The sequence below is a fragment of the Mustela erminea genome, chromosome 16 (genome assembly GCF_009829155.1).
Source record: "Mustela erminea isolate mMusErm1 chromosome 16, mMusErm1.Pri, whole genome shotgun sequence".
Classification (NCBI taxonomy): Eukaryota; Metazoa; Chordata; class Mammalia; order Carnivora; family Mustelidae; genus Mustela; species Mustela erminea.
In genome coordinates this window covers 67,392,400-67,420,108 of record NC_045629.1, presented here as the reverse complement: position 1 = coordinate 67,420,108, position 27,709 = coordinate 67,392,400, and the positions used below count along the sequence as shown (strand labels likewise).

The following is a 27,709-nucleotide window of genomic DNA, read 5'->3' as shown; positions in this document are numbered from 1 at the left end:
ATGTGATGGAAGACTGAACCATGGGAGATGCTGATATTTTACAACAAGGAACAGAGAACAGAATAACAAAGGGAAGTCAGAGCAGAGGTAAAAGAATATTATATAAAGACTAAACAGAGAGGTGCCTGGGTGGCTCAGGGGGTTAGAGCCTCTGCCTTCGGTTCAGGTCATGATCCCAGGGTCTTGAGATCGAGCCCCGCATCGGGCTCTCTGCTCAGCAGGGAGCCTGCTTCCCCCTGCCTCTCTGCCTACTTGTGATCTCTGTCTCTCAAATAAATAAATGAAATCTTTAAAAAAAAATAAAATAAAATAAAGACTAAACAGAAGAACTACCCAACTAATCTATGATACCTCCCTACCCACACAAATCACCAAACACTTTACTTAAACCATAACTATGGGAGACTGCTGTCATCCTTTTTATCTCTTTATCTACCCCATATCTGCAAGTGAGGAGAGTAAACGAGATAATCCATGAGAACTCAGGAGGCAGGCTGGCACAGAGTTAGGAGCATAGGCTATGTCATCTCATCATGTATGAAATTTGATTTCAGAAATAACAGGGGACATGAGTGACTTCTACACCTTGGTTTCCAGCTCTGAAAAGAGGAATAACTACTACCGATGCCTCAAAATATTTGAGGACAATAATTGAAATAATGCATATTTTAACCCCACCTTTTAGGTCATTATCATGGTGGTAATGTTAGCATATGATGATGTAATGTATAATCATATGAATTTACTATCTTCTGAGGAATATAAAATGTTTTATGTAAAGGGATGTGTATTGACTAAGAAATATTGTCAGGGTGTTAGCCAAGTTCCACTAGCTATGAAAAAAAAAAGACCTTAGCACTCTTCTCGCTCAATGTTGTCATTAAGTTTTTTATTGAATTATTCAAATGCTGATTGAGACTATCTTTATAAGACATTGTCCTGAGTCTTGAAATGACCACAATGATGAATTACAAATAGCCACTTCCCTAAGTCACTTTGCAAACTGAAGCGTGAACTATAAAGGTATAAAAATGACTAAGTTATAAAGCAATACATGGTTGAATGCCATAAGAAGCTAAAAGTTAAGCTAAATTTCAGAGGAGAGAAAAGAAGTGATAAAATTTTGATAATCTATAGTCCTTGACCTTAATATTTCTCTTTTAAAAGGTAACTTTGGAAAAAGTTTCTTCTATTGTTAGTAACTGAGAGCTCTAATTATGGGCCCTCACAATGCAGAAATGTTTGCCTTTTGAAAACTAAGCAGTAAATCAACTAATTTGCCACAAAAGTAGGGCAGGTTAGTTCAAAGCAATGTAGGCACAGAGATAAAAAAAAAAAAGAGTAAGTGAATCAGAAGAGGAATCACAGGAAAATGAGGCACACACACGAAGTGGAAACAAATAGGGTAAAAATGGATAGAACCCTAAGCCTTTGTTTTGAATTTGAGTTTTTCTGATCCCCACGATAAAGCCACTCCAAATCTGGAAACACAGATGGAAATGGCTTACCATTATGAGAGTGGTCTTAGCTAAAGATGTGCAAGAGCATATCCGTTCCCACTGCCAAGAGAATCATGGTTGTAAGTTGCACCATGTGACATCTGAATCATCAAACTCCTCACATCTGATTCCATGGTCATGAAGCAACCTCTGATTAAGATTTGGCTTCCCGTGTACATCTGCCTACAGGGACTCAAGGGGCTGATTATATAGGCTTTAAGTATATCCAGTTCTCATAAAACTGTGCAGTAGCTTCTGATTATAATTTGGCATCCCGTTCATCTTGACTACATGAAGAAAATAAATTGGTTACATGAACTTGACTATCTCTGATTTTGTGACAGTGATTTCTTATTGTAAATTCAAAAATTGGCATTGTTTTTACACATCAGGCTCAAGAAGTTGGTCCATTTTAATCTATCTCAGCAGATGGATCTGTTCACATGATGACAATAGTAGATATATTGGCTTGCAACATTGAGATTCTGAGATATGGCACATTTAATAGAGTATATATCTCTTTGTTGCAGAAATGAGAAGAGCCATCATTTTGCTATTGTGATGAGACCATGATATTGCTCATGAGGGTTTTCTTTTCTCTGAAACTTTGGTTCTGTTCTACCTAGTTCAAGAACTTTCTTCCTATCCCCAAAATACTGGGTAGAAGGCATATTTGTTTGTTTTTTTGTTGTTAGAGCACAAGGTAATGTCCTGTAATAAATTTACTACCAATTACAGTGGTTTAAATAAGATAAACATTTCTTTCCCTCAGATGTAACAACCCAAAATTAGGTAGGTGGTCCAATGTAGGTAAATCATTCTACTCCACAAAGTTATCCAAGGATCCAGGCTTGTGCCGTGGCTCTGCCATCCTCAAAATGTGGCTGGTATTTCGGGATTCAAGGAGGCCGATTCAACTGTTGATCCCATTTTGCATTTCCCAGTAAGTGGGAAGGAGGAAGAGAGGAAATGCAGGATGAGCAACCACGTCGTTTTCTGACATTACAATAGGTTTTCTTAAGACTTGGTTCCAAGGCACCTGGGTGGCTCAGTCAGTTAGGCATCTCCCTTCTGCTAAGGTCATGATCCTAGGGTCTTTGACTGAGCCCTGTATCAGGCTTCCTGCTCAGTGGGAAGACTGCTTCTCCCTCCCTCACTCGCCCTTCTCTGCTTGTATTCACTTTCTAGCTCTGATTCTCTCTCTCTGTCAAATAAATAAATAAAATCTTTAAAAAAATACTCAGTTTCTACTTCAGGATAATGAAAAGAATTATACCTACATCATAAGTGTTTTTGTGAATAAGTTAATACACATATATGCTTTGGCAAGAGTAACCAAATATATAGTAAGTACTATATAAGTTATTATTATTAACCTCACTTTATGGTTTTGAAATGAATACAGTCGGAATAGAGATGTTCACAGAGTGGACATACCTCAGAACGAACTTCAAATATAATGCAGTTGTTACTGTTGTTTTATATTTAGAAAAGTGGTATTATCCCATCTTCTGTCATAAAAGATACAGATTCATACAGTGAGAGGAAAAAGGACTATCCTCCACATAATGCCCATACTTTACATTTTAATGTCTTTAATATTAGGATTTCACTACAAAAGTTATTCATTTTCTCTCTTATTGAACTTGTCCCCTTCTTTGTAACAAGTTGATCTCTGCTTCTTAATGCTTTACTTCTCTCCATCTCTTTCCCTCCCTTCTTCTTTCTTTCTCTCTCAACACACACACACACACACACACACACACACACACACACACAGAGTTGCTCTATGATACAGGCAGGAAAGGTTTCTAAGAATTTTTCCAGAAATATCTATGATTAGGAATAAACTGGGCACTGACATGATTCTAAAGACCACTAGGATAACAAATGTAGTCAGAAAACTCTCCCTCAAAATTCTGGATTTTTTAAGGATTATTTTCAAAATAGAATTGGGTTACACTTTGCTTGTTAACTCAATAAATATTTATTGAGCATATGTAATGAGTCAATATTTATGTTCAGCACGGGGAATTCCATGGTGAGAAACATCTGGCAGTTAGTGCCACTGCGGTATTGGAACCCACGGGCTGGGGTAATACATACGTTAATGAGAGAATAATACATACAAAGGTGAAGTTATAAACAATTGGCATAGTGTTTCAATGAAGCAAAAATGATTAAGCTCTAGGGATCTGCTGTACAACATTATACCTGCAGTAAACAATAATATACTGTACATCTATATATTTGCTAAGAGGGTAGATTTCTAGGTAAGTGATTTTTCCACAATATCTTTTAAGTGTGAAAATGAATACTAAAAACATTCTATATACATTCCATTCCATTCAACCAAGTAAGGGAGTGCGTATTAGACATACATAGGGACAGCTTCTCTAAGGAAAAGCAACTGAGCAGAAATTTTAAATAAGGAAGGGTTTACTGTTTAAGAGTGCAAGGGAGAAGTGGGGAAGAGTGCTCCCAATGACAGCCTTGTGGTCAACTGACAGGTTGCATATTGTCTTCCTGATTTTTATATATTTATTTGTATGTAAGCACACATCATACTACTTATTCTATCTTGCAACTTGGGTAATAGACAATATCATATAAATATGGGGCCTTAGTCTCTTTAGCTATAAATTGAGGGGTTACATCAATATTTCCCCAAGTGTCTTTCAGATTTATCTAAAATTGCATGACTTCATAAATTTTCACAAATCATGCAAAAAAAAATCATACTGGGAGAACAACACATGTTAGACTCATTTTTTGTTAAGTATCAAATGTAAACTTTCAAGGGGTTACTCACTTATAATCAATACCCGATCATCAAACCAAAACATATTTTTTCAAAACATCAGTTGTTTGGTGTGCTGTTCTCACATTTCCTAAGCTCACATACGACTGCAATAATGCCTAGTAGTAGAACCAAAAAATGTTTAGTAATTAAATGATAGCAATAAAAATAATTTTAACATTGAAAACATGATAAGCACATCCATAAAATAATAAATGTAAAATCAATAATCTCATTAAAGTTTAAAAGAATAATAAAAAAGAATATAAGACACACAAAGATAATTTCTGGCAGCGAATTTAAGAAGAAAATAAATTATTTTTGTTAAGGTAGGATAAACAACATTTGTAGAAGAAAATTTTTATAAACTATCTCACTTAATCTCCACAAATTCAATGAAGTATGTATTATTACTTATTTTAAAGGTTTGAAAATTTTCATTTGTTAGATTGTTATCTAGCTCAAAGCAATGTTAAAATTCCAGGATTTTAGCTCTACTGAATCCTTAAATTTAATAAATTGCTGTCTGATTCAAGTATCCTCTTTCTACTAAATGCCTCTTTTGCAACCTATACTCACATTCTGAAAGTCCGAATTTCTTAATTTCTTCTTATCAAAACTCTTTTTTAGAAAAGGAACAGAAACTCAAAATGAAATCTCTGTAACCAGAAGAACAATCCAGCCCATCTGTCTTTACTAGAATTAGCATCTTGACCTAAAAATTAAAGTTCCATTGATATAATCCCAGTGTCACCATTTAAGAGGACTGGAGAGCTGTCTGCAGGACATGAGTTCATGTCAGTGTCCTGAAAGCCACACATCTCAGGCAGTTGCCCAATCTACTCTGGTGTGCAAAACCTTAGGAGATCCACTAAGAAAAGTACCCAAGCTGTCTCACTCACGTTTAATCTTTGTAGCCAAAACTGGGCAGGTCAAATTTGAATAACAAATGAGAAGAGATTTTTTGGATGATATCTTGTCCTCTTTGGATAAAGTTTGAGTGATGGTTAACTAAAATACTTCCTTGACAGAATCAGTCCCAGTCTTTGCCATTCACATAGGATTGCTGTATCCTGAGATGACGATTAGATAGGTACATAAATTTGCAAATGAATGCATTTAGTTTTATTGGGTCATGTTGGTTTAAATTGCTTAGTCATTACTACTATCGTCAGCAGCTATCAGAGGCTTATTATGGGTATAATTCTTGTAAAGTCTTTCATACCTTTCTATGTCATTTAACTAACCTCATGGGATGCTTTAAATGTTATTGAATGTGGATTCATAACTATTTGTAGTATTGTGGTCATCTTCTAATCCATGACTAAGCCCATCTCTTGGTGTTTTCAATTTTGCAAATTCTTTTGATGTCTGAGACCCAATTCCAGCCTAGGGGAGGGAGTTTTCCAATACCTCCAACAAGCAATTCTCAGAGACCAGAAACATGTCTGAGAATTCAATTCAACTCTGACACTACCCACATGGCATCAGATTCTACAGACTGAGGGTTCAGGCCTAGAAGACCATGCCACCCCCCTTAGGTTGGAATAATTTGCTGGCGTAGCTCACAGAATTCAGAGAAACAGTTTACTTATTATGCCAGTTTATTATAAAAGGAAGAGACTCAGAACAGCCAGATGGAAGAGATGCATAGAGTAAGGTATGTGGGAAGAGGCACAGAAATACCATGCCCTCTTCTAGGCACACTATTGTCTTCCATCTCCATGTGTTCACCAGTTCAAGCTCTCTGAACCTCCTCCTTTTGGGTTTTTACTGGAGGTTTCATTACACAGGTGTGATTGATTTTATAATTGGCCAATGGCAACTGATTCAATCTCCAGCACCCCTCCCCTTTCTGGAGGTCAGTGGGGTGGGACTAAAAGTTCCAACCCTCTAATCACATGGTCAGAACCCACTGGCACCAACCCCATCCTTAGGTGCCTCCTTAAAGCCACGTCATTAACATAACAAAAGACACTTTATTTCTCCCACCACCTAGGAAATTACAAGGGTTTGGGGAGCTCTGTGCCAGAAAAGGGGACAAAGACTAACTATGTATTTCATATCACAAATCATAATATTCCAAAATACTCTCAAATTTTACAACTGTGTTATTTGACATGCTCAAAGTTCTCCAAATGTCCATGTGAAATAAATGTCACAGTATCATATAAGACCTCCGTGATAACTAATCCAGACTCTATGTACTTTAATAAATCTTTAGCAATTTAAGTGAAGTTATACAAAGTCTAACTGAGAATTACATGTACTTACGAGTTGACCATCCTATAGGTCGCGTCTGTTATCCTCTCTGCAATCGCGCATATCTGAGGTCAAATCATAGCTCTATAGCTCTCTTTGACCTTGGTCAGTATGTTTTGCCGTAAAATAGAAAAAACTACAGGGTTGTGAAGATTTAAAGACACAATACATGAAAGCAATTAGCATGCTATCTTGCCTGTAGGAAGTAGTCAGTCAATAAATAATAGTAATAACAATACTCACATGATTTGTTAACCTTAAAAGTAAAATTGTCAGTTATTTTACCAGCAAAATGTTTATTCAGGAATAGCAGAGCATTGCAGTCAGGGATAAGCAAGCTATGGCAAAACCACAGGCAGGCCTGAGAACAAAGGAGAGCAACGCTCTTTTATCAGGGAAAGGAGGAGTTTGGAAGGGCTGTTATAAACAAAAAGGCCATTGGACTAAAGTGAGAGTTTGAAGTACAGTGGCTTTCCTTTAGCTGAGTTGCGACAGTCTCTCATCCATCCACTGGGCTGCTGCCAGGGGAGAAAACCTTTCTTGCTCTAGCCGGGGCCATCACGTAGTATCCATTTACAAGGTACGTCTGCTCCAGCTAAGGTCTGTAAATAACAACAGATTGTAGTACAAGAGAGTTCTCCTTTCTGGCCCCCCAACTTTATTTTAGTGACGTTTCCCTGTATTAATTTTCACAGATAGATAGTAATTTATTTCTTCCTTTCTTTTGAATGAAGTGAACTTTGTTTCTTCCTAGAGTTTCCTTATTCGATTCGTAATTTTGTCCTGGAAGACATGTAAAATAAACCCATCCCATTTTCATATCTCTCGAGGGAACTGCATCTAGAAGACACTCAATAAATACCCTAGCAGGTCACCTAAAATAATAACAATAATAGCTACTAATAATTGTGTTTGATTTTAGTCTTTGTCTTATGGTGTCTGATATGTTGATGATAGTCTAGTAGGATAAGAATTGTTGTATTTGATTTTAACATTTAAGGATACGCTGTCCCAGAAGTTTTCAAGATTGTGCTAATAATAGATAGAGGCAGGACTTAAACCAGGACTCCCTGGCTGTTCCCTTCCCATTGTTTTTCTGCCTACCAGATTAAACTGAATTTGGGTTTCAGGGAACAAAAATGCAATATATTAGAGATTTTGTGTATTAGCTTCATCATTTTGTAAGCAGTAAATCTTGAGCCAATTTTTATTTTATTTGATGGTAAAGTTTTAGGTACCAATGAGGATCAGTGGGAGACATATTTCTTTTGAAGAGGGTGATTTCTTGAATCCTTTAACTCGTATGAAAGAGATACTGATTTATACTTCCACACATATGTCTGAAACTGTTTGCCAGGTTTTGAAATCTTGGGATGGATTCAGATGATATTATTGAAACTGGTTTAAATGGAGGGTTTGGGATTTAGAACTTTCATCAACAGATTGACTAGCTGAAGAGACACATGCTAATCCAAAATAACTGGTGACATCGTAAAGATCTATGATTTAAGGGTGAGCTTGCTTATTACAGACATTTACAGTTGCTAACAGCTGCAAACATTAGGCAGTCAGGAAGAACATAGCCCGGATGTTGCAATACATTTGAATTCAAGGTGATAAGGAATGCAACATTTGTTTAATTCTAAGACTTAGAACATGAGTATAAGAGGCCACAAAGGCTCAAAGAATTTTTACTCAAGGGAATAGATACCTGAAAATATGGTGATTAAAAACAATGAACAATATATTTTTTGCTTGCTAGTTCAATAAAAAGTAAAGAGTGCGCCACAGTTCAGTTCTTCCTGTAAGAGAACAAAGGACGATGATGTAGCTTCTTCTCTCCCTCCTCTTTGGCACAAGCAGCTGCTGATTACCTTTTCAGGATAGCAATAGCAAGAATTCATGAAACAGACAGAATCTTCTGGAAGCCCTGAATATGAGGATCATATTGGGCATGAAACACACAAGGGAGGAATGTTCTGGCACCGGCACCACACGTGGTCACAATAACGACAGAGGCTGAAATCCAAAAAAAAAAAGAAGAAGAAGAAGAAGAAGAAGAAGAAGAAGAAGAAGAAGAAGAAGAAAAAATTCATTATGCAAAATAAAATTCTGTGCTGAAATATTGCATGGCTTCCATAACAGTTGTATTATTTGAAAAATAACAGAGCTGCATGCCTCTGTTTTATGTGAAATTTTGGCTTGGTGCTTCTCTCATTTTCAAGAATTTTTTAGTCTTTCTTTCATATTTAATTATTTACTAAACTGAAGAATACCAAAGAAAGATTATTTTGTCCCACTGAGAAAATGTCAATATTATACAGTTTATATTAGCTTCTCTCTCTTTTTTTTTAAACAGCAAAACAAAAACAGATTTCTAGTTCTCTTCAATCTACCTCCCAAATAGCCAATATAGCCAAAATCAACCTGGCAGAATGACAACCAAAACTGCTTTTCTAGTAGAATGTATATTCTAGGGGTAGATAACTGAAGTAAACAAGAAATACATATGAGATAATTTCAAAGAGTTTTAGGCCATGAAGAATATAAAACAAAGCAGTGTGATAGAGAGTGGTCTGGAGTGTATTCATTCTCTATTTCTGCAAAACAGATTGCCAAGAATTTAGCAATTTAAAGCAGCGCAATTTATCAACTCACAGTTTTCCTAGGTCAGGAGTCTGGGCATGCATAATATAGCCATCTGCTCAAGGTCTCCTCAGGCCGCTATCAGAGTGTGAACTGAAGTCACATTCTCCTGTGGTGCTCAGGGTAGTCTTCCAAGCTCATTCATGTTGATGGCAGAATTCAGTTCCTTGCAATTGTAGGACAAAGGTTGTTATTTCCTAGTTGGCTGTTGGCCCAAAGTAGTATCAGCATCTTGAGGCTGCCCTCAGGTCCATGCTATGTGACTCCCATCATAGGCTCTCACAAAATGATTGCTTCTTCCACATAAACAGAAGAATATCTGCTTTCAAAGGGCCTGCCTGCTTAGCTCAGGGCCACTCTAGATAAGTGCCCTTTAGATTAATTTCTAGTCAACTTATTAGGAACACAATTACATCTGTATACTTCCTTGTGCCAAATAACATAGCATAACGATGACAGTGATATCCCAACATATTCACAGGACTCATGCATACTCAAAGACAGTAGATTATGCAAAGTTATAGGTAATTATGGGTCATCTTAAAATTCCGACCACTACCACAGTGGGTAAGCCCACATTAACTAGCATAGACAAGAAAGATTTCTTAGGGAGGTAATATTTGAGTTGAAATGTGATTGTTGAAAAGAAGCCAGCTGTATAATAATCATGGAAAAAAAAAATTCCAGCAGAAGAAATCATGTGTATGTAGGCTTTGCTGTAGGAGGTAACTTTGTGGGTGCAAGAAACAGAAGGCCCAAATGCCAAGGGCAAAAAAGATAAGATCATGAAAGATCTGTAGGTCATGCAGTCTTCAAATTTTAAGATAATTAATAGGACTGCATTACATGAGTCATGTGAAATTTGAATTCAAAGTTCAATAGAACGTATTAGAGTGATTAAAGCAGTGAAGTACCACACTCTATTTCTTCGCAAAATTTCAAAATCTTTCAGTTTCATTTTTTAAGATTATTTGTTTATTTAAGTAATCTCTACACCCAGCGTGGGGCTCAAACTCATGACCCCGAGATCAAGAGTCGCATGCTCTTCCACCTGAGACAGCAGGCTTTCAGTTTGATTTTTATCATCACTTATATATTTGATAATTTAAAATGCTCACATGAAGGGCAGTAACTATAAGAAATAGAACTTGACATGCAGTCAGCAAAAAGAGTTTTCTATGTCCTTCCTTGTCACTGTAGGCTGCTCTGACTTCCCTCCAGGAAATAATAGACAAAAAAACAAAATGAGTATAGACTTTAAATTTAATTTCAAATTAAATCATTTGCATAGTATAATTTTTTTTCAGGTTTCAAATGATTTTTCCTAGGTGGTTGAGCATTTTCTGAAGAAAGGAAGAATGAATTACTATATTGAATCATCACAGGGTACCGTATTATTATTTGCCTGACAATTGGTTCCCGTCATTCACACAAATGCTACATCTGATTTGAAAAAAAATATGTTTAAGTTTTGAAAGTAAACTGATATTTAATCTCCAGGTGGACCAGTAAAGTATCTATTGAGGTTACTGACTTTTCCAACTAAGTAAAATACAGACCTGGAACCAAAAGCTAGATCTGATTAATGGCTCCTACTTCTTGAGAAATGGAACAAAAGAGACATCATTTACCTTAACACCAGGGAAAAAATATAAAACTGGTCAAAATACGTGAAACTACAGTTCTCAGTCTATTGGGCATCACGTATTAAAGCCCAATGACAACCAAAAACATGGGAAACAAACATGATGAATCTTATGATCACCTCAGATTATTGCTTGGAGAGAGTTTCCAGGCTATAGTGCAGGAAGAGGGAGCCCAGGCAGAGCTTTGCTGTCTCCGTGAGTTGAGGAAAAGAAAGAGGAAGTCCTGGGAAGACAAGATAGCAAGGGTTCACAGGGCAAAATACCAAAGAGGAGAAAGCTTAATAGAAAGAAAATTTTAGAGATTAGTGAAGAGTCCCCTTTGAGTACTCACTGGATACCAATTAGCACATGCACATGAGAAAAGTACCCCCCCCCAAATATTGAAAGATTAGGAGGAACAATACCCATAGGTTACATAGTACTATTAATAGCACCTGTTCCAACCAGTCTCAGCAGAAAGTCTCATAGGAACTGGGCATTGAGTATACTCAGAATAATTATGCTTCTATAGTGGGGAAAGTTAACCCTATATTAATGACTGCCTTTTCTGGCCAAACAAGCCTTAAAAGGAAGACTCAGAGAAACAAATTATTTTCGTATAACCTAACCACATTTCACTACAAAGCTCCAGAATATTTCTGGAAAAGCAAAAATCCAATACCCACCCCTCAAAATCTTCACAACTGTGGCACCCAGTAAAACAAAAGTTTATAAAGGAAACAGGAGAATATAATGAATGCTGAGGGGAAAAACTCAATCAGTTGAAATGGATACAAATGAACACAGAATAAAATTGGTGGACAAGGACATTAAATTGGACATTGTAACAGTGTTCTGTATGTTCAAGAATCCAGAAGGTATATTTAAAATATAGAGACATAAAAAGGTTTAAAAAATACTTAAATTGAATTTTTATAGATTAAAACTACAATGTCTGAAATGAATACACTGAACGGAATTAAGGGCATAGTAGACACTGTAGAAGAAGAGATTACTGAATTCGAAGGTAGACCAGTAAAAACTATAAAATGAAGCTAATAGAGAAGAAATGACTGAAAAAACTGTTAGGATCAATGAGCTATGGAATTATAAGAAGCCTAGTATATGAGTAATTGGAGTCCTCAAATGAAAGATAGGAGAAATAATTTTTGAAGGAAAAATGGCTGAAAGTATTCCAAATTTGTTGAAAATAAGTCTATAAATCTAAGAAGTGCAATGAACACAAGTGCCACAAACACGAAGAAAGTGGTAACATGGCCCATTATAATCAAATTGCTTAAATCAGTGATAAAAAAGAAGTCTTAAAGTAACTAAAGAAAAGAAAAGACATTATATACAAAGGAATAAAAGGAGGACAGCTGATTGTCACTGGAACAATGCATAGAAGACAGTAAAGCAACATTTGCATTAAATGCAAGACTCAGTTATGTACTCTTTCTAATAAAACAACTTTACATATAAAGACAAAAAAAATAAAAAGATGGAAAACAACAGGTTAACACTAATCAAAGGAAGCAGAGTAGCTTAATTAATTTCAAACAAAATAGATTTCAAAACAATCCTATTATGGAGAAGGAAGGGGCCATCTCATGATAAATGGAACAATTAATGACAACCCTAAATGTTTATGCCTCAAACAATAGAAATTCCAAATATTGAAGGAAAAATTAGTAGAACTTCAAGAAAACATAAACAAATCCAGTATGAGAGTCAGAGATTTCAATCTTATTTCCTCATTAATTGATAGAAAATGTACACAGAAGGGGCACTTGAGTGGCTCAGTGGGTTAAAGCCTCTGCCTTTGGCTCAGGTCATGATCCCAGGGTCCTGGGATCAAGCCCCACGTCAGGCTCTCTGCTCATCGGGAAGCCTGCTTCCCTTCCTCTCTCTCTGCCTGCCACTCTGCCTACTTGTGATCTCTGTCTGTCAAATAAATAAATAAAATCTTAAAAAAAAAAGAAAATGTACACAGAAAATCAATAGGATAGGTAAGACTAGAACAGTTCTGTTAACCAACTTAATAGACATTTATAGACCACTTTACCCAACAACAGTTTGGTAATATTTCTATTGATGTACACACAAAACATCTACCAAGATAGACTATATTCTGGGAATTGTCCCCCCAGAAAAGGTAAAGTAATTCAAGTAAAAAATATGTTATTTCATAACAACAAAACCTGATTAGAGGGGGGCCTATGTGGCTCAGTTGGTTAGGTGACTACTTTCAGCTCAGGTCATGGGATCGAGACCTGCATCGAGACCTGGGATCAAGACCTGCATCGGGTTCCCTGCTCAGCCAAGAGCCTGCTTCTTCCTCTTCCTTTGCCTGCTGTTCTGCTTACTTGTGCTCTCTATCTCTCTGTCTAATATATTTTAAAAGTTAATTAATTAAAAAAAATTTAAATCTTAAAAAAAATTAGTAATCAATACCAAATATATCTGAAAAATCCCTAAAATGGGAAATTAAATGATACACTCCCAAATAATAACTTGTGCATCACAAGAAGATCAAAAAAGAAGTTTTTAAAATTCAGTACTTTGAACTCAATGAAATGAAAACACCAAATGTCAAAATGTGCAGGATGCTGCTAAAACAAAATTAGAGATTAATTTGTAGCCTTAAATATCTATTACTAAGAAAAAAATCTTCTCAAAGCAATGACCTGGGCTTCCATCTTAAGAAATTAGAATGAATAGCAGCAATGGCCTCAGTCATCAAACTGTGGAAAGAGCCAAGGTGTCCTTCAACAGATGAATGGATAAAGAAGATATGGTCCGTGTATACAATGGAGTATTATGCCTCCATCAGAAAGGATGAATACCCAACTTTTGTATCAATATGGATGGCACTGCAGATTATGCTGAGTGAAATAAGTCAAGCAGAGAGAGCCAATTATCATATGGCTTCACTTACTTGTGGAGCATAAGGAAAACACGGAGGACATTGGGAGATAGAGAAGTGAATGGAGGGAAATCAGAGAGGGAGATGAACCATGAGAGACTGTGAACTCTGAGAAACAAACTGAGGGTTTTGGAAGGGAAAGGGTTGGGGAGATGGGTGAGACTGGTGGTGGGTATTAAGGAGGGCATGTAGTGCATGGAGCACTGTCTGTGGTGCATAAACAATGAATTTTGGGACACTGAAAAAATTTTTTAATTTAATTTAAAAAAAAGAAATTAGAATGAAAGCAAATAAAACTAAAGTCAGCAATAAAGGAAATAATAAAGACTACAGTGGAAATGAGTGAAATAGAAAATAGAAAAACAATAGCAAATGATAGGAAAAATATTCCAAAAACAAATCAAAAATTAAAAAATGACTTCTTGGGGCACCTGGGTGGCTCAGTGGGTTAAAGCCTCTGCCTTCAGCTCAGGTCACAATCCCAGGATCCTGGGATTGAGCCCTGTATCGGGCTCTCTGCTCAGCGGGAAGTCTGCTTCTCTTCCTCTCTCTCTCTGCCTGCCTCTCTGCCTATTTGTGATCTCTGTCTGTCAAATAAATAAATTTTTAAAAAAGGTAGTTTTAAAAAAAAAATGACTTCTTTAGGGCACCGGGGTGGCTCAGTTGGTTAAGCATCTGCCTTTGGCTCAGATCATGATCCCGGAGTCCAGGCATCAAGTCCTGCATTGGGCTCCCAGTTCCAGGGGGCGTCTGCTTCTCCCTCTGCCTTCTCCCTGCTCATGCTCTCTCTCACTCTCTCTCTCAAATAAATAAATAAAATCTTAAAAAATAAAGGCTTCTTTAAGGATATCAATAAAATTGCTAAATCTCTGGTTAGATTACATATAATGGGGAATGGAGAAGATACTTATTACCAATATTACAATGACAGATGTGACCAATACAGATGTTATGTATATAAAAAATATCAATGGAATATTATATACAACTTTATGCCAGTAAATCCACCTACTTAGGTGAAATAGAAAAGCTATTTGAAAGACAATAAACACCAACATTCATAAAAGAAGATGCAGATAACCTGTATAGCATTGTATTTATTAAAGAAATTGAGTTGTAGTGAGAAAACTTCCCACAAAGAAAACTCCAGGTTAAGTTGTTTTGATAGCGAATTACACCCAGTATTTAAGAAAGAAATAACACAATTTTGCAAAAATTCTTCCATAAACTTGAAGATCACATCCCAAATCTTTCAATGAGATCAGCATTCTTCTGATACCAAAACCAGACCAAAAAATTAGAAGAAAAATAAGCTAGAGACTTCTATCTTCCATGAAAATAAATTCCCAAAACAATTTTTTAAAGATTTATTTATTTTAGAGAGAGAATGTGTGAGCGATATGAGTGGTGCAAGCAGGGAAGAATTGTGGGGGGTGGTTTGCAGGGAGGGGAGAAGGACAAGCAGTTTCTACTGAGCTCAGGGTTCCACATTGGACATAATAATATTATAGTGCACCCCCAGGTGGCCTGGCAGATCAAACACAAGATTGTCGAGAAACTGGGGTGAAGTATCCCTTTTTGATGCTTATTCTTTCTTCTAGTTCTTTTCTTCTTTTTTTCCTCTTTCCTTTTTTTTCCTTCCTTCCTTCCTTCCTTCCTTCCTTCCTTCCTTCCTTCCTTCCTTCCTTCCTTCCTTTCTCCTTTTCAGACGACTGAACTACCATCTTGGCTGTTTCCACAGCTCCATTCATTAGCAAATCCACCAGTACAAGCATTGTGAGTTCAGGCTGGTTTCACCACGAGAAATCTTTCATTTCATTTTCTCCAGAACATTCACATCTCAACCTTGGGTCTATATTTTAAACGGTCCTTGTTAACTGGAGTAAATGAGAAAGCAAGCATTATACCAGACATTAAAGAAGATGGTAAAGAAACTAAATAAATATTAGTTTTACTTGCTTCTATGTCTCAAAAAGTCTCATCACAATCTCTTCTGTCACTATATTATGAGCTAAAGGAGAAAAGAGAAAAAAAATTGCATTAGCACTCACTTTGCTTTTGCTTCAGATTTTCCATGTCTAGGAAGAGATACCGATGTCTTTGAGCAAGATAGAAATAATTTTGTAGAGTGAAATCAGGAGTCCAGCTAACAGACTTAAAAGATATGAACCAGTTTATTCAGAGTATATTGAGTACAGAAGCACTATATATATATACATATATATATATATATATATAAAATTTATCTCTTGTAGAACTTAACAACTACCCTCTTAGTTTCTATTATTTGAATTTAAAAAATAAAGGAAAGGAGAACCAGGGACTCAAAGGAAAAACCCCCAAGTGAGAGCATGGCAATGCTGAAATTTGAAATTTCAAGTCTGACTCCCCAAACTCTTATTAGTATGTTTGGTTTTATGAGGTATGGTGCTTTTAGATTCAAATTTCTTAGCTGCAAAAAGGAAGTGAATGGTGGTCATGCACTTCCTTCTCCATTACTTACGGGGCTATTCTAGGCTAAATATGTCCTACGGTTAAAATAGTGAGCGAAACATAGAAATGACACGTAACCTGATAGAAAGACAAAGGAATGTTCGGATGAGAAAAGAACAGGGATCCCTGAAAAACTTACTTTGAGCTCACAACTCAAGGGTAAGAGGAACTCTCTCCTTACAAGGAGCAGGGAGAGAATGGGCAGGACTCCCTTGGGAAGTGCTGACAGAGGAAAACAGTGGGAACAGACGCAGGGGATAAGAGGATCATGGCTTTTTCAAGGGCCCAAGTGTTGTCGGTGGAGCTGGACGGAGAGTAGGGGGACAGATTTCCATGACGGACTCCTCCTAACCAGTGCGGTTGTTCTGTGGTTAAAAGTCAAAGACAGACAAGGCCAGCCAGTGGAAAGTACTTTATACATTAGAAATCACTATGTGACTGTGAGGATTTGTGGGAGTTTCGTTGGTTTCCTGTGTTCAAAGTCTATAACATCCCCCCCAAAACCATTCTTAAAGTCTTAGCATAGAGTGCAATCTTTTCATGGCATGAAATTGGGGTTTACAGAGAAGCTTCTGTTTCCTCATGGACAGAGTTGGAAACAATTTTCAACAGAAGTTAGCTTAACTCCTGGGGTGAAAATGTGCTTCCGTGCGTTAAATACGCAGCCCATGCCTGTTTCTAAAGAAGCCATCCTCTGACTGACAATATGCATTCATAGTCTGATTCATCATACGTGTGTGCGCTTCTTAGCTGAAGACAGGAAGAGCCAGAGAAACCCAGGATGTCTCCCAGGACAGAGAACAGAGGAAGATTTTCCTCACTGCAAAACAGAGGAAGCAGGGGAGGGAAACCTGTCAGCGGATGACTGATGGGTTGGTAGCTGGGTGGTCTTGTGGTGAACTATAACCAATTCCCGTGTGGGTGTCCTGCCTACCTTCCTTCCGTATTTGCTCCCTAAGAAGAACTGGACCACTCCCTCTCTCCATAGCATGCGGTGGGGATGGGGACCCAGCTCCTTCCTCATCAAAACTATTTTCTTTCACTCAGGACACCCGAGAACAATTGCCTACTGGATCCAAGTTCCACATGGGTGTGGAAAATCTCTTAAGACCCCTTACTTGATGGCACGGCTGGTTTAGGAGTCCACTGTCAGGTACTACTTGAAATATTTAATGTTTCTTGGAAAGGTGTTATCTTGATTAACCCGGCTCTCCACGAAAGGCAACCCTGGGCCAGGAGACATGCGTCAGTGAGGGACCACCCTCCCCCCCCCCCCGCCCCCTTCCCTCTACCCCCAACCCCTCCACTATAGCTCGTTAGTCACCAGGTAGGCAATTTATCAAACGCTCAGGACCTCAGCATCCAGATCTGGGAGATGTTCAACTAGAAAATTCCCTTCCAAGGATAGACATAAATTCCTTATTTTGATTGTTTAACTGCAAGTTTAAATGAAAAATGAAACAAGGTCCTTAAATAATATAATAAGTGAGGTTTTTCTTTTGTAATGAAAAACAACAACAAAAACAAAAACAAAAACTCACCCACGTCCTAGCAGAGACAACCTGGCTTCTGGAGAAGAGGGTGGGGCGAGCAAAAACAAGAACAGACAGGAGTGAAAGCCACGTAGCTGGGTTCTAGAACTCAGCCATTAAGGAACTGTGTGCTTTTTCAGGCTCTGGTTTGGGGCCTGAGATCGAGTTTCCTCAGCTGAGAAGTAATACCCCACAATAAGGACCATATAAAGACAATAATACAGATACGCGTCTATAGCATTTGACATTCTGTAATTCTCATCTGCAATCTCAGTTCCTTCGAGCACCACCTTTTAATGAGGATGGATAGAAGCCAGTAGGATTTCTCCTCGGTCACAAAGTCCCATAGTCCTGATGTGGCACAAACATACCCTAAGGCAGGCTCCAGGGCTGTGACTCTCCCGTGGAAATTGCCAGACAGATGGAGAAGTCTCTTAGTATAATAGCACACGAAGCTGTTCGATCTGCCCGTAAGGAGCAAAGGTTAGGACATGAGGGAGGAACACAGTTAAGTCCAGAGGCGCTGGGTGGTGAAGCTGAGTCCTGGCACCCATAGGTCGCCATACTGCACAACTGGCCCTCTGGTCTTCCTCCTCCACCCCACCCACCAGCACCCACGTCCACCTGTGATATGCCTTCCTCGCTGGCTTCACAACCCACCTCATCCATTTCATCTTCTCTGTATTTTTCTCCCACATTATAGTACTGCTACTTCCAAGCCCCTTGTTAGAAAGAGGTGATCAGGGGTGCGTGGCTGGCTCAGCTGGTTAAGTGCCGGACTCCGGATTTAGCCTCAGGCCATGATCTCAGCCTCATGGGATTGAGTCCTGCGCTGGGCTCTGTGCTACAGGGGAAGCCTGCTTAAGAATCTCTCCCTCAATCTTTGCCCCTCACCACTGCATGTTCTCTCTTAAAAAAAAAAAAGGAAAAGAAAAGAAAAAAAGAAAAAAGGTGGTCAGAGAAGAAGGGGAACCACAGTCATTGTAAGTAACATGGTTTGAACCTAAGCTTAGCTTGTAGACCACTAACTCTAGTCAGTGCACCGATATCCATTGGACAGTGCTTGGAGGACAGAAAGAAAAAGGCCATTATAAGTTCTTTGATACTGGAATTAAGTTGCTGAAATTAGGGGTCATGCAATATAATTTTTAACATTTCAGATATCATAAGGTCATTGAAAAGGCTTCATAATTATAGAGGAGTGCAATTGCAGAGCTGTGCCGATGAAACTGGCAATTTTGCATTTTTGCTATGTATCAGATTAGACAATCTTCATTCATTCATTCATTCATTCACTTAGCAGCCCTGCGTAGATCATATTCAATGTGTCAAGTAATGTGCTGGGGGTCTTAGGACCAAAGACATTGGCTTTGCTTTAGGGGAGAACAGACGTGCTAAGTAGTCATCACACATGCCACTACTCCTTTCATGCTTGTGGCAGACCTCATGTGTCATTGACAGCACACTTACCCTCAGAAGCCATCTCAGCAATAGTGCAACTGATTCCAGTTTTCAGAGTTAGCTTAAGTGGTCAACACTTTGGTCTAGTGTCACTGCAGAAATACTCACAAATGTATGACTGTGCGTCTACGCTACATTTAAAGTTTGCTTGACGTCCAGTTTCTGCTACACAGATATACGTACAAAGAAACCATAAGCTGCCCTACAGTCTCATACTCAGCCTTCCAGGCGGCTTTCTGCCTCAGGTACCCAGCACTCTGCAAATTGGGAAGAACATAAGTGATTTTAGGAGTTGCAAGGATATAAAAGACAAGCTTTTCACTCCTTGTACAAAGATTGCGATCTCTTTGCAGTGCGGCGTGTCTCCAGTTAGAATTTATGGTTCGCACACTCTGTGCCACTGCTCTGTTGACTGAAGAGTTTAGAACAGTGAGAAACCACTTTTGACCTCAGAGTGATGTGGAAGTAAATACCAATCACAATAAAGCAAGGATAGAGGCATGAACAAAGCTCTAGGAAAATCCAGAGGAGAATATGATTAATTCTGCCAAGGAGCATCATAAAATGGGTGAAAGCTAGGGATATCTGTACTGGCTCTTGAAGGGTCAGTGGAATGCAGGACGCTGGGAAGATGAAAATGAGCTTTCTAATGAAAGAAAGCCTAAGGGAGACAAATACACCGAGTTTTGGAAAAGCATCATGCAAAACAGGGCTGATAAAAAAGTTTGGGCCCAGATTATGAACAGACATGAATACCAGGTTCATGGTACTATAAATGAAAGAGTAAATATTACTCCTGACTTGTTTATTCCCATTATTCCCAGTTTGTGTATTTTCTAGGCTGGCTAAATGTGCACAAGCCAAGGAACAGTTGGTTCCTGCCACTAAATGAGCCAGTACATCCACATGGGAAATCTGTTATAACGTTCCAGAAGGAAAAAGAAGAGAAGGGAGGGAGGAAGGAAGGGGGGGAAGGGAGGGAGGAAGTGTGGGAGGGAGGAAGTGTGGGAGGGAGGAAGTGGGGGAGGGAGGAAGTGGGAGAGGGAGGAAGTGGGGGAGGGAGGAAGTGGGGGAGGGAGGAAGTGGGGGAGGGAGGAAGTGGGGGAGGGAGGAAGTGGGGGAGGGAGGAAGTGGGGGAGGGAGGAAGTGGGGGAGGGAGGAAGTGGGGGAGGGAGGGAGGAAGGAAGGAAGGAAGGAAAGAAGGAAGGAGGAGGAAGGGAAAGAAAGAGGGAGAGAGAGAGAGACCAATCATAACTGAAAGAAAAGAAGGAAGAGGAGAAAGTAAAGAGGGAAATAAAAAGTAAGAAATCATTTGGGTCCACTGCCAACAAGAGTTAGGAAAGCTGATTTCTTAAGATAAACTGAAGTAAAACAAAATATGCTCCATATGTGGAAACTGTATACTTAGTTTGAGATAAACAAAAACATGTTTGGAGAATAGCTGCCATAATTAAAAAGAAATTAAAAGAAAGAAAGAAAAACCATCTGGGGATAGATACATATTTAAACACACGCATACACACACACACACACACAGACAAAAACACACAGTGATTTCAAAACTTGAAGATTTTTTTCCTTTTTTTTTTAAGTAAACTCTCTTGTTGCAAAAGGACATTGCAACAGTCTTTACCCAAAGCACCTCATGTCCCAGGCTGGCTCTACGGGGCTACTCAGCATTGCTGAAACGTCAGAAGATCTTTCCATATCCTGTCCTTTGCTTCTGCTTTTTCTTCCCTTGCTGTGAATGCCCATCCTCCCTTTTCCCTCTGAACAACCTCAGTTTATCCGTGAGCTTATCCACCCAAATAGAATGTCATCTACTCCCAGAGTTGTGCCAGACACACAGCCGAGTTGAAAATGGCCTTTCACCTATGGATGTTATGCTTCTGTCTCAGTTTCCCGGGGCTGCCCTAACAAGGTATCACAGACTGGGCGGCCTAAAACAATAGTTTACTGTTTCATAGTTCTGGAAGCTAGAAGTCAACATCAGAGAGCTAAAATCAGGTTTAGTTCTTTCTGAGGGTTCTGAGGGAGACTCTGTTCCATCCCTTTTTCCTAGGCTCTAATAATGGCTGGCAGTCCTTAGTGTTCTTTGGGCTGCAAATCCATCACTCCATTCTCTCCCCCATCTTCACATGGTGTGCTCTGTCTCTCCTTGTGTCTCCACACGGCCATCTTCTTACAAGGGCACATCCCACTCCAGTCTGACCCCATTTAACTTAACAAGTCATACCAACAACCATCTCATTGCCAAATAAAGTCATTTTCTGAGGTACTGGGACTTGGGACTTCAACATACCTTTTTAGGGACACAATTCAACCCATAACAACATGCCTCTCATGTAGACTGGTTTCACTGAAGGACTTGGGTGTATGCAGGTCTATGTCCCCCATCCCCAGAGAAGTCATGAGAAACTCCATTTCAAAGACTGTACATACACCTTTAACCTTGTGTTTCCCAGGCTGAGCATAATAAATGTAGTAAATGGTTCAAATTGAATTCAGTATGGAAAGTTGTGGACAGAGGGGTTCTGACTAAAGGTTAGGAGATAATTAAGTTGAAGGGACACATGGAGCACATGGTGACCCTCTTTGTCATGACAGCTTCCAGACAGGGATTTCTTCTGCTATAAGGGGCAAGGCGGTAGAGGAGAACCTTTGCCTAGAATAACCTATGGGCTGAAAACATCTGAGAATAAAAGACCCATGTCTGAGTATAGTTCTGTCTAGGTAGCTATATGGTATTGATACTGTCACTGCTCCTCTGTTTACTTCCATTTATCCTCAAAAGATGAGAATTAAACTAGAAGGGGACTAATTTTAAAACTAGAGCCATAATCACTCTTTTTTCAAATGAAATCTTGCCCAAAGCCCCAGTTTAAATAGTAGATCTATACAACTCTGTCAAAGGTCTGTGAAGACAGTAAGCCTACAGTGTCACTGACTCAGTCATCCCCAAGGATTCTCCACAGGAAGTTCTAAAGAATTCTGGAAGTATAGATTTAAAATCACCTTACAGATGAAAGGCCAGGTTTGGTATGTAGTCATAAACATAGAAGGTCATAGAGGAAAAGGGGTCTGGGGTATGGAGAAGAAGGAGGAGAAGGGGGAGGGGGAGGAAGAGGAAGAAGAGGAGGAAGAGAAGGTGGGAGAAAGGGGAGGGTAAAGGGAGGAGAGGGGGAGGGGATGGATGAAAAAGCCTATTAGAAAATAAAAGTTGCTAGGAAGGAGATGGCAAAGAGAGATAGAGATCTTGGACAAATCTTTCTGTGGCCATAGACAAGTATTTCAAAGTGGTCTCCCAATTTTATCTTTGCCCTCATGTAGTCAATTCTACAAAGAGTTGACCATTTTCACAAGGACATTGTTGGGTTTAACCATATCATAACTATATGATCACAAAGGTATCATAGTCTAAAGGACAGCCAGAGAATGTGGAAGACTCCATGCAGCTTTCAACTAATGCATCAGAAAGATCATCATACTCAAGATCTCAATATCTGAAAAACAACTTTATCATAAGTACTGTTCAGCACATTTTGCTCCAGCAGTCATGAATTGGTTATATTTCCCAGGCACACATTTTGTTGCAGGTGTCTCTTCCTCGATGAATGTTGGTCCTTCCTTCTGACATGCCCGTCTCTACCTTCACCCCCATCCTTCCTTCCAGATGTAACTTAAACTTAACATTTTCCAGAAAACCTCTGAACACCTAGGTCCAATCAACCTTTCCCTTCTCCACGTTATGCCTCTTCTGTAGTTTGTATGAAATGATACAGTTATACCATCACACAGAATTGTAAGCTCTTCATTCAACGGCAGCTAATTTTCAAATAATGAGCTCTTTTGGAGCTCTTTATTTGTGTTTTCTCCCCCATTCTTGTTCACTGTGCCTGGCACAGGATAGGTGTTATAAATGTTTGTTGAATTCACTAATGAGTCGGGGAGTTTATTTCAAACTGTTTTGAAGTTTTGGGGTAATCTTGCAAAAGCATCAAGATGAGAATTTGAATATCAGTATTCTAATTAACTTGTAGAAGAGAAATGAAATACTGTAGTCAAATCTCTAGTGGCTTTGTATTCCTGATTCAACCCAGTCATGAAGAGGGAACACACAAAATGGACATTCTTTTTTTTCACAAACACCTTGGAAATTAGCCCAAGAGCCAAATGTTTTATTTTAATGGTATGTTTCTTCTCCCACACCACAACTAGTAAATATTTCAGATGACACATACACACAATGTTTGTTTGTATTTACTATAATTCCCTATGCAACTCCAGATGCTTGGACAATTTAGGCATCTAATACATGTTTGATGAATTAAGGAATAAAGGAAAGAACACTTGAATAAAATGAGCTAAGATTCTGACTCCATTAGCAAGCTGTTACCAGTTTTCATCTTCCTGGTTGGAATGGAGTCAATCCATTTCGAGAGAGAGAGAATGGAAAATGTGCCAAATAACTGATCTGTTCAATGATTTTGAATCAATACTTAAAATATAATCACCTTTAAAACATTTGGTATACCAGGAGGTTCTCACTCCAGGCCTGTCCCAACATTGCCATGTGAGATTAACTTTTTGGCCAATAAGATTGAGCTTGGTCCCTCCTACATTAATATAATATATTCTGACTTCATGATACCTGAGTTTCTTCAGGTCTGATGTAGTCCAATAAGACTCTGACATGATTATACAGGAGGTTGGATGGACAGTAGGTGTACATCCCAGGCAGACTTCTACTTTGTTGTCTTTGTTAGGCAGACGTCATCTCAAAGCCTTAATTTAAAGAAATAAGTTTTTGTGTCTTTAATTTTCAGGGAAAGCTGTTGGGGGTGGAGGAGTCATCCTCTGTGCCTCAGGCAATGTGCCTCTGGCTCCATACTTCTGTCCCTCTCTAGATTTAAAAGTCTGCTAGTAAGTGGAGAACTTCTTAGAAGGAAGCTTCATTCAGCATTATTTGAAAGGAGCATGTCTCTTGGTGTAGGAGGGCTAAACGCTCTCACTCAACACTTCAAGTGGTTTATCAAATGTTTCTTCCAACATTTATTTATTTCCCTGATTGGTGTCAGGGTGGCAGGCCATGTCTGAACATACATTCATACAGCAGCTTATAACTCACCGTGCCTTTGTCTGCATTGTCTTCAGAGAAGCTCACAAGTCTTTGAAGGGCTGGTCAGACTGATTTCTGTTCATTCTTTAGCTAGGGAAATTGAGGCTTAGAACTTTCAAGATTTAGGGAAAGATCAGGGCACCTGGGTGGCTCAGATAGTGAAGAATCTGCCTTCCCCTCAGATCATGATCCCAGGGTCCTGGGATGGTGCCCCATGTTGGGCTCCCAGCTCAGCGGGGAGCCTGCTTCTCCCTTTCCCTCTGCCTTTCTCCCTGCTTGCATTCTCTCTGTCTGTCTCTCTCAAATGAAGAAATAAAATCTTAAAAAAAAAAAAAAAAGATTTAGGAAAGGATAGATAATGAAAATGGGAGGGATTGTGCCTTGAACCTGTTTGATTTCTAGGTCAAGTCTACTTGATTTCACCACAGCGCTCTAATGAGCATTTACGAAATGGTTTTGATGGCTTGTGCATTCTTTCCTTCAACATATTTATGGAGGATCTATTACTTGTAAGTATTGTCCCTGGTGTTGGTATTATAATAGTAACAAGTCATTGTTCTTTCCCTCATTGAGTTTGTGGCGGGGAGGAAAAAGAGGCATTTGCAATACTTACTAACTCCAAAATGCAAGCAAACAAACACAGTCTCTAACTGGAAGGAATCATTTTGACTTTTGCCTCTGCTAGGACAAGAAAAAAAGATGACCTTCCTCTATGACCTGCAGTCTGCTACTAAGTTGTACTTTTTTTTTTCTAATTCAGTGACCAACTGGAGAAAATGTAACACATTAGCTGTAACCTCACTGGACTGCCATCAAGTACAAATTAACCACATAGTAAATAAGTGTCAGGGCCTGGAAGTAAATCATTTTACAAGAAAACATTGACTTTTCTGCCTGGAAACTTTCATTTTTATAGGACTTTCAGTAACAGAAGAACAGGATGCTTCTGGAGTACCAAAAGTAAGGAAATCTGGATGCTTACCCAAAAATGCACCCCCTGCAATGACTCTTTTTCAAGGCAGCTACTGATAAAAGATCATGCCTGCTTGATCAGTGTTGCGTGGGGTTTCCTACACTTCTTTTCAACAGCTCTGGCTTCTCTCCTGTTGATAATTCTTAAACCAGTGCAGAAACTACTTGCAATCCTTGTAAATATGTGGGGGCATCAGGGAATGGTGGTGAGCACTTCCTCTGAAGGCAAAGGAACTATTTAATGAGAGGGTAAGGAAGGGAAAAAAAATTAAAATTATTCTTTGGGTTGAGTAGTTGTGGTTTGGTATTTGCGGTGTTTTATTTTACTCCCCTGGAAGTGAGTCCAACTCAGGAAGGAGCAAGCTACTCTGATTGACAAAAGTACTTTTCAGACTTCTGTCAGTGTAAGGATCTATTTAGAAACTGTCCCTGCTCCCCTTCCCCCAGGGGATTTACTTGGAGACAAGTCCCAGAAACCAGCTTCAGATAACAAAGCCCAGATACAAAGGTGGGTCAGGCCAGGTGGAGACATCCGATCAGTGCGGGGGGGGGGGGGGGGGGGGGGGGGGGGTGCATACTGTCTCCCTGGTTACCAAGGAGTATGGGCCCCACCCTTTGGGAGCCTTTTGGGCGCCAATCCCAATCAAAGTGTAATAGGCTAGTTCAAATGTCTACTAGGGTAAATTGTAATTCAGTTGGTCAGCTAGCATCACTGCGAATTTTCCTGTGTGTGTCACAATCTCATTGGCCACCTGTGCGTGGCCAGGCCTGACCGCATGGCCTTTGCCCTTAAAAGCTAGTCTGTGAAACAGAGAAGGGTCGCCCTCCCTTGTAAGAGGTGCGTCCCTGAACGTTTGGTTAGATTCTTGATGCTTGGTGCGAAATAAAGCTTTGCTTGACCTTCGCTTTGTATCAGTGTCGCTCCTTTAATCATGGACCCATTATTGGGGCATAACAGTCAGAACTGGAATATGAAACATGAATGGAAGAATTTTTAAGTGATATGCTAAGTGAGAAAGATGCCCAAGAGAAGACTTAAAAGAAGTGGATTATTATCTCTTTGAACGCAAAGAAATATACCCCGGGGGTCTCTCAGAGCCCCTGGGTTACTCCAGTGGTTGATTCCTCAGATACAAATACTTCTGTGATGCCAATTTTAGGGTATGTGTTACCAAGAGGAGCACTGCCTTTCTGATTCCAAATGGACAAGGGTTCATCTTCACTGGGGTTTTGATTAGTGTAACTGACGTTCATCAACCTGCCTCTTTCTTCTGGGTTAAGTACTAGTGCATGTGGCTCCTGGGCACACTGTGGAAAAAGCTAGCTGCCTTGATTTACTAGAAGTCTTGGGTCTGATTTTTCTCACAGTGATTTGGGCCATTTGTCCAGGGAGATAGCTTGGCACTTGGGGAACAGTAATGACAGTCTCGATTGCAGGAATGTATCTTTGATGGACCATATAGTAGGACACTGGAGGCTAAAGCTGATGCTATCTGACTCCAGCTTGCTGGAAAGGTCTGTGTGGGTAGAAGGGCCAGTTTCAGGGTTTGGGTGGTAGACGGGATTTGCAGAGAGCTTCCAAGTTCATCCCAAGTTGCCCAAATGGTTATCCACACACTCTGCTCATAGAACTGAAGCTGAATACTTTGAATAGATTCCCATCTCAGACTCTCAAAATTAGAAAGATCTGTAGTTGCCCATTCCCTTCTGGACCAGATTTGATTACTATTTGAAACCAACGTGAACCATTTTCTTAAAGAATCAGAGAAAGAAGACCTAAATATCACCATTAAGAAAACAGAAAGTGGATACCTTTCCCATTCAAAAGTAGGAATATAGTTGAGAAAATGACTGGAAATTGAATTAAAATTTCTGAGAATCAGGAAAGAAGAGGAATGCAGCAATCTATCATTTTTATGTTCCTTTTCTTAAAAAAAAGATGTTTGAAATGAAAACAAAAATGGATATTTGGGAGCTAAATCATGTATATTCTCATTATCTAAATCATTCTACTAGATATTTATTTTTATAAAATATCAGTTATCTTCTTTTAAAATATCTTCAACAAGGAAAATGTCACTGAATAAATTTATATTACACGTTTTTGAAAAAACACTAATTGCATCCCTATTGTATGCAAGTGATTACACTAAGGCTGTGAGGAAAAGTAAATCAGAAAGGCATCCCTTGTTGCAGAAATCAGTGGTGGCAAAAAGTCAAAGAATTGAGCCCTTAACCTCCAGGAGGAGTACTGGCACACGGATGAAGGAGAAGCTGAAGATACCTTGGGGTATTGGCTTGATATTTAAGAAAACATTTAAGATTATTCTTTTAATCAATAATCAGACCCACCTCATTGAAACCATACTACTTC

The 27,709-nt window shown here is 39.0% G+C and overlaps 2 long non-coding RNA genes and 1 pseudogene across 3 annotated transcripts in view; 2 read left to right on the top strand and 1 right to left on the bottom strand.

Annotated features, from left to right (window-relative positions):
* The window catches only part of LOC116575291, a 322,876-nt gene extending 305,304 nt beyond the window's left edge, over window positions 1-17,572 (top strand). Inside the window, exon 6 of the long non-coding RNA XR_004279684.1 lies at window positions 17,299-17,572. This is a non-coding gene — a long non-coding RNA (uncharacterized LOC116575291). The remainder of the gene's footprint in view (window positions 1-17,298) is intronic.
* On the bottom strand, window positions 7,075-9,542 carry LOC116575289. 2 transcript variants are annotated; one of them, XR_004279681.1, is made up of 3 exons: window positions 9,220-9,507; window positions 8,436-8,580; window positions 7,075-7,163 (listed from the first exon to the last, which is right to left on the bottom strand). It is a non-coding gene; the product is annotated as an uncharacterized LOC116575289 (long non-coding RNA). The 2 variants fall into 2 exon arrangements; XR_004279682.1 differs by having other exon boundaries at window positions 7,086-7,163; window positions 8,273-8,580; window positions 9,220-9,542.
* A 7,436-nt stretch (window positions 17,573-25,008) lies between the features above and the next one.
* Window positions 25,009-27,166, top strand: LOC116575288 (annotated as a pseudogene).
* Window positions 27,167-27,709: the final 543 nt, after the last annotated feature.